The sequence below is a fragment of the Bos javanicus genome, chromosome X (assembly GCF_032452875.1).
Source record: "Bos javanicus breed banteng chromosome X, ARS-OSU_banteng_1.0, whole genome shotgun sequence".
NCBI classification, from domain to species: Eukaryota; Metazoa; Chordata; class Mammalia; order Artiodactyla; family Bovidae; genus Bos; species Bos javanicus.
The window spans coordinates 43522494-43530734 of NC_083897.1; the positions used below are offsets into that span (position 1 = coordinate 43522494).

General features: G+C 39.9%; 1 pseudogene; it reads right to left on the reverse strand.

Annotated features, from left to right (window-relative positions):
• Positions 1–993: 993 nt before the first annotated feature.
• LOC133242335 (serine/arginine-rich splicing factor 3-like) lies at positions 994–5845 on the reverse strand (annotated as a pseudogene).
• Positions 5846–8241: the final 2396 nt, after the last annotated feature.

The following is an 8241-nucleotide window of genomic DNA, read 5'->3' on the forward strand; positions in this document are numbered from 1 at the left end:
GCATTATGATGTGTTCCTCTCGATGTCCCTATCTCTAAATGACTTCAAGATAACCAATTTCACTGATTCCATGGTATTACGCTAGCTAAGAGATGGCAACCCGTTTTCCTAAAGTATAAGCTCCTTTAAGGCAAGGAGTAGATCTCTGCCTTCTTTGAATTATCAGTGCCAAGTACAGTGTCTGGCACTGTGAAAGGGAACAGGAAATATTTTTATTTACTTTTGTAACCAAAAATTTAATCCCAAGAATTCTCACAAAGCATATTACAAATGACAGCATGAAAAAAATATTGCACAGTAACTCAGAGTTCTGCTCTATAATATACCTTTAAATTCACAGGACGTTTGGTAACTTGAGTAGTCTCAAATGCTTAAATAAAGAATGTCACAAAGAGCTGTGTATTCATATACAGCAATCACAGAAGGAACTTAAGACCTAAAGCAAACTAGCTTTCTAAAAACTTCTTAGATTCTACACCAACGGGACAACCTTTGATCCAGTGAAAAGACTAGTAGAATTTTTCAACCTCTAACCTAGCTTAAGGGTGCAGTTTTAAATTTTACCTGCTGGCTCTGTGTTCACAGCAGCTTTTAAAGACTGCTTGCTTCACTGAAGCTGCATACCATATCCCAGCTATCAAAAAGTCTCACAATTTTTGCTACTTTTTGTTTCCATAATATTAAGCATCACACTTTAACTGAGTTGGAGATAGAGGTTTATTATCACTTTATGCCAGGCTAAAATTCTAAGACAATTCAATTTTGCCTAAGGATATGTTGTAAAGTAACAGTTCTTGATATTATATGCCTCATATGATCCATTTCAAACCATAGAGAATTATACCTTGATGTGTCACTGTTCCAACAGACAAACACATGTGAACAGCTATTTTTTTTTTAAATGCACCAAACCTGTGACGTCTCAAACAAAAGTTGGATTTTCTGTCAAATTAAGTTATTTCCTATACACCACTCCTCTTGAAAACTGGTCTTCTATCTCTTTTCATTTGACCTAGATTGGCTACAAGACCTAGAGAAAGATTGGGATGGCTTATGAATTCTCTTCTGGGACAGTGATCTCTCTATTTTTTAATTAATTAATTAATTTTAATCAGAGGCTAATTACTTTACAATATTGTAGTGGTTTTAGCCAAACATTGACATGAATCAGCCATGGGTGCACATGTGTCCCCATCCTGAATGCTCTCTCACATGCCTCCACATTCCATCCCTCAGGGTTGTCCCAGTGCACCAGCTTTGAGTGCCCTATTTCATGCATTGACCTTAGACTAGTGATCTATTTCACATTGGTAATATTATATGTTGCAATGCTATTCTCTCAAATCATCCCATCCTTGCCTTCTCCCACTGAGTCCAAAAGTCTGCTCTTTATATCTATGTCTCTTTTGCTGTCTCACATATAGAGTATTTGTTGCCATCTTTCTAAATTCCATATATATACATTAATATGCTGTATTGGTGTTTTTCTTTCTGACTTATTCCACTCTGGATAATAGGCTCCAGTTTCATTGACCTCATTAGAACTGATTCAAATGCATTCTTTTTAATAGCTGAGAAAATTCCATTGTGTATATATACCACAGCATTCTTTTTTCTCTTTTCATTTTATTTATTTATTTTTATTTTAAATAAAGTAATTAGCCTCTAATTAAAATAAATAAATTTAAATTTAACAAAAAATCATTTGTTCCTTATCTGAAATTCACATTTAAATTTATTTATTTTACTAGGAGGCTAATTACTTTGCAACAAACAGTGTCAGACTTTATTTTTCTGGGCTCCAAAATCACTACAGATGGTGACTGCAGCCATGAAATTAAAAGACACTTACTCCTTGGAAGGAAAGTTATGACCAACCTAGATAGCATATTCAAAAGCAGAGACATTACTTTGCCAACAAAGGTGCGTCTAGTCAAGGCTATGGTTTTTCCTGTGGTCGTGTATGGATGTGAGAGTTGGACTGTGAAGAAGGCTGAGCACCAAAGAATTGATGCTTTTGAAGTGTGGTGTTGGAGAAGACTCTTGAGAGTCCCTTGGACTGCAAGGAGATCCAACCAGTCCATTCTGAAGGAGATCAGCCCTGGGATTACTTTGGAAGGAATGATGCTAAAGCTGATACTGCAGTACTTTGGCCACCTCATGCGAAAAGTTGACTCATTGGAAAAGACTCTGATGCTGGAAGGGATTGGGGGCAGGAGGAGAAGGTGACGACAGAGGATGAGATGGCTGGATGGCATCACTGACTCAATGGACGTGAGTCTGAGTGAACTCCGGGAGTTGGTGATGGACAGGGAGGCCTGGCATGCTGTGATTCATGGGGTCGCAAAGAGTCGGACACGACTGAGCAACTGATCTGATCTGATTGTATTGGTTTTGCCATACATCAACAGGAATCCACCACGGGTGTACATGTGGTCCCCATCCTGAACACCCCTCCCACCTCCCTCCCCATACCATCCCTCTGGGTCATCCCAGTGCACCAGCCCCAAGCATCCTGTATCCTGCATCAAACCTGAACTGGTGATTCATTTTTTATATGATATTATACATATTTCAATGCCATTCTCCCAAATCATCCCACTCTCTCCCTCTCCCACAGAGGCCAAAACACTGTTATATACATCTGTGTCTCTTTTGCTGTCTCGCATACAGGGTTATCATTACCAGCTTTCTAAATTCCATATATATGCGTTAGTATACTGTGTTGGTGTTTTTCTTTCTGGGTTACTTCACTCTGTATAATAGGCTCCAGTTTCATCCACCTCATTATAACTGACTCAAATGTATTCTTTTTAATGGCTGAGTAATACTCCATTGTGTATATGTGCCACAGCTTTCTTAACCATTCGTCTGCTGATGGACATCTAGGTTGCTTCCATGTCCTGGCTATTATAAACAGTGCTGCGATGAACATTGAGGTACACGTGTCTCTTTCAATTCTGGTTTCCTCGGTGTGTATGCCCAGCAGTGGGATTTCTGGGTCATAAGGCAGTTCTATTTCCAGATAGGAATCTCCACACTGTTCTCCGTAGTAGCTGTACTAGTTTGCATTCCCACCAACAGTGTAAGAGGGTAAGAGGTTTCCCTTTTCTCCACACCCTCTCCAGCATTTATTTCTTGTAGACTTTTGGATAGCAGCCATTCTGACTGCCGTGAAATGGTACCTCATTGTGGTTTTGATTTGCATGTCTCTGATAATGAGTGATGTTGAGCATCTTTCCATGTGTTTGTTAGCCATCTGTATGTCTTCTTTGGATAAATGTCTGTTTAGTTCTTTGATCCATATTTCTGTCTTTGTGCCAGTACCATAGTGTCTTGATGACTGTGTCTTTGTAGTAGAGCCTGAAGTCAGGCAGGTTGATTCCTCCAGTTCCATTCTCCTTTCTCTAGATTGCTTTGCCTATTCAAGGTTTTTTTGTATTTCCATACGAATTCTGAAATTGTTTGTTCTAGCTCTGTGAAAAATACCATTGGTATCTTGGTGGGGATTGCATTGAATCTGTAGATTGCTTTGGGTAGTATGCTCATTTCCACTATATTAATTCTTCTGATCCATGAACATGGTATATTTCTCCACCTATTGATGGCCTCTTTGATTTCTTTCACCAGTGTTTTATAGTTTTCTATAAATAGGTCTTTAGTTTCTTTAGGTAGATATATTCCTAAGTATTTTATTCTTTTCTTTGCAATGGTGAATGGAATTGTTTCCTTAATTTCTCTTTCTATTTTCTCATTATTATTGTATAGGAATGCAAGGGATTTCTGTGTGTTGATTTTATATCCCACAACTTTACTATATTCATTGATTAGCTCTAGTAATCTTCTGGTGGAGTCTTTAGGGTTTTCTATGTAGATGATCATGTCATCTGCAAATAGTGAGAGTTTTACTTCTTCTTTTCCAATTTGGATTCCTTTTATTTCTTTTTCTGCTCTGATTGCTGTTGTCAAAACTATGTTGAATAGCAGTGGTGAAAGTGGGCACCCTTGTTTTGTTCTTGACTTTAGGGGAAATGCTTTCATTTTTTCACCATTGAGGATAAAATTTGCTGTAGGTTTGTCATATATAGTTTTTATTTGTTGAGGTATGTTCCTTCTATTCCTACTTTCTGCAGAGTTTTTATCATAAATAGATGTTGAATTTTGTCAAAGACTTTCTCTGCATCTATTGAAATAATCATATGGCTTTTATTTTTCAATTTGTTAATGTAGTGTATCACATTAATTTATTTACGGATATTGAAGAATCCTTGCATCCCTGGGATAAAGCCCACTTGGTCATGGTGTATGATCTTTTTAATGTGTTGTTGGATTCTGATTGTTAGAATTTTATTAAGAATTTTTGCATCTATGTTCATCAGTGATATTGGCGTGTAGTTTTCTTTTTTGTGTACCACAGCTTTCTTATCCATTTGTCTGCAGATGGACATCTAGGTTGCTTCCATGTCCTAGCTATTGTAAACAGTGCTGCAGTGAGTATTGGCGTACACGTGTCTCTTTCAATTCCCATTTCCTTGGTGTGTATGCCAAGCAGTGGGATTGCTGGGTCATATGGAAGTTCTATTTCCAGTTTTTTAAGGAATCTCTATACTGTTCTCCATAGTGGTTGTACTAGTTTGCATTCCCAACAACAGTGTAAGAGGGTTCCCTTTTCTCTGCACCCTCTCCAGCATTTATCGTGTGTAGACTTTTTGATAGCAACTATTCTGACTGGGGTGAGATGGTACTTCATTGTGGTTTTGATTTGCATTTCTCTGATAACGCATGGTGTTGAGCATCTTTTCGTGTGTTTGTTAGCTATCTGTATGTCTTCTTTGGAGAAAGGTCTGTTTAGTTCTTTGGCCCACTTTTTGATTGGGCCATTTATTTTTCTGGAATTGAGCTGCATGTGCTTCTTGCATATTTTTGAAATTAATTCTTTTTCAGTTGCTTCACTTACTATTATTTTCTCCTATTCTGAAGGCTGTCTTTTCACATTGCTTATAGTTTCCTTTGTTGTGCAAAGACTTTTAAGTTTAATTAGGTCCCATTTGTTTATTTTTGCTTTTATTTCCATTACTCTGGGAGGAGGATCATAGAGGACCCTGCTGTAATTTATATCAGAGAGTGTTTTGCCTATGTCCTCTCTAGGATTTTTATGGTTTCTGGTCTTATATTTAGATCTTTAATCCATTTTAAGTTTATTTTCATGTATGGTGTTAGAAAGTGTTCTAGTTTTATTCTTTTACAAGTGGCTGACCAGTTTTCCCAGCACCATTTGTTAAAGAGATTGTCTTTTCTCTGTTGTATATTCTTGCCTTCTTTGTCAAAGATAAGGTATCCACAGGTGTGTGGGTTTTTCTCTGGGCTTTCTATTTTATTCCATTGATCTATATTTCTGTCTTTGTGCCAGTACCATACTGTCTTGATGACTGTATCTCTCTCTTATCCCATCTCTAGAAAAGGATCTGCTCCAGCAGTGGGAGAAGCTTCTCCATCTTGGAGATCTGTGTCCAAGGTGGAGGACTCCTCCTCTGATAATAATCTCAAAGGTGGTGACCCTAAGAAGGAGGTAGGCCATGATTTTGACTCCTCTTTCCACCATTCGACAGTTATACTTCACTGGGCAGCCACACAGTTTTCCCCCATCTAGTTCTCAGACAGCATCAGCTACATCGTGGGGATCTTCAAACTCAACAAAAGCAAAGCTGGGAGGGTTCCAAGCAACCCAGACCCTTCAGAGTGGACGATAATTGTCAAAAGCTCGCTCCAATTCAGACTCGTTACCTTTATTTCCAGGATTACCTACATAAACTTTACAGTCCAATGGATAGGAATCATGATACATTTAGAGATCTTAGGTTAGAAATGCGGAGGTACAAATCCATACAACCTAAGCTAACTTTTCCCAGTTTGTTCCCTTCCACCTGGCACTCCAGGATCCTCTCACACGCCCAACATCCATGAAATGTCGAACCAACTCCTCCTTGCCCTTATTTATATGTTATACATACAGGAGTCACATGATCTGATGGGCTCACCCAGTGAGAGGTGGAGGAGGTCGAGACATAATGACTGCAAGTGCTGTGAAAACTGAGGTTGCCAGGAGCATTCTCTGGTCATACCTCCTTGCCTGTGGAGATGGGTGGTGTCAGGCTTCTGGTTAGGCCTTCTGTTAGGCCCAGAGCTCCCTCAGGGTTAATCCCCACTTGATGACGTCCAAGTTCAGAAATCTTTTTAAATTAACTGCTTCAACTGTTTTATATGAGCTTACAGATGGAGGAAGGGATAAACGGGAATGATCATATATAAAAAATGAGTTAGAGCCAGGAAAGTAGTTTTTGATTAAAAACGTCAGGGAAAAGAGGGCTCTTTTAATTCTTAAGTCACCCACACACATACACAAGACACACATCTAAGAAAAACAAAAAGAGAGAGAGAAAGGAGGGCTATGCATGGTTAATTTACTTCATCAGTACAAGCTGAAATGTAAGCACAACACAAGTTGAAGTGCACTGTTTTTCAAGAAGCTCTGTGACAAGATGTTGAAATGGAACATGCAGTAATGGTAAAAAACAAATGTCAGGGTCATTCAACTGTGCTGCCTTCTCAGCAAGTGGCAGGCCAAGAGAGAGCACTTGAGTCCAGTGTTGCTGGCAGTGACAGAGGAGACCCAGTTTATTGCTATTTATTGTGCAGGCAGTAACGATGATGCTGGATGATTCACTCATGCTGTGGACAGAGAGTGGGCTTAGGGAAAGGAGAGGTGGTGTGTTGTGTGTGTATTTCCCATAAGACAATACCACCCCCGCACACTGAATTAATATAGATGTTTTACTTTTCTCTAAACCTAAAGGCAGTTTGGTTCCTTCTTTACTTTTCTCCCAAAGACAGACAGATAGACAAACAAAAACTGCAACAATCCCCACCCCAATAGCTACAAAATGAGTAACTACATCTGGACTTGTGCCTTTCAAGATGTCTCACAAATTGATTGCTCAAAAAGATGAGTTCTAACTGTGAGGCTGCAGAGAGATGCGGCCTTGAATTCCTAATGAGAAAATGCTGCAGTCTTCTTTCAGGCAAAACCTGCCTTGTATGCAGAATGAGGATCAGCAGCCTTTTCTCGTTCAAGTTCCCTACAGAAAGCAATTGAAAGTGAGGGAAGAGGAGCAATCAGTGTTAAGGGGTTTAGAAAGCAATTAACTCTTTCAGGTACCAGAAACCTTAAAGCCTAATGTCTGATAATAATAGCTCTTTTGCTGTTGGCTCCTGGGCACAAAAGCCTTTCTGTGTCCCCCATTTCTTATTTTCAAGAAATAGGCTTCATTCAGCCTATATGACCTTCCCTAAATCTCAAAGGGTAGGTTCAAACAGTTGCTAATCATGGGAGGGTGGGGATGGGCAACAAGAGAGGAGCAGTAAATAAACAATAGTGCAACCTTGGGGCAGGGTCCTGGTTCCCTTTGAAGGGATACACATAATAATATCTTTGAGCTATTTTGCAGATACTGAAACTGTGTGCTGCCCAAAAACACAGACCCCAGACCAGTTGGAACCAGGTTGATAATGCTGACTATTAATTACCATACCACCAGCAATCAAAAGAATATCCATGAGCTGATCATGCCCTCCTCTCTGAACCATTAGTATAAAGCTCCTCACTAACCCCTCCGGGTCAAGACACACAGTTTTGAGGGCATTAGATCACTGTGGTCCCCTTTGCCTAGCAAAGCAATCAGTTCAGTTCGGTTGCTCAGTCAGGTCCAACTCTTTGCAACCCCATGAATCGCAGCATGCCAGGCCTCCCTGTCCCTCACCAACTCCCAGAGTTCACTCAGACTCACATCCATCGAGTCAGTGATGCCATCCAGCCATCTCATCCTCTGTCATCCCCTTATCCTCCTGCCCCCAATCCCTCCCAGCATCACAGTCTTTTCCAATGAGTCAACTCTTCGCATGAGGTGGCCAAAGTACTGGAGTTTCAGCTTTAGCATCATTCCTTCCAAAGAAATCCCAGGGCTGATCTTCAGAATGGACTGGTTGGATCTCCTTGCAGTCCAAGGGACTCTCAACAGTCTTCTCCAACAGCAGAGTTCAAAAGCATCAGTTCTTCAGTGCTCAGCCTTCTTCATAGTCCAACTCTCACATCCATACATGACCACAGGAAAAACCATAGCCTTGACTAGAAGGACCTTTGTTGGCAAACTAATGTCTCTGCTTTTGAATATGCTATCTAGGTTG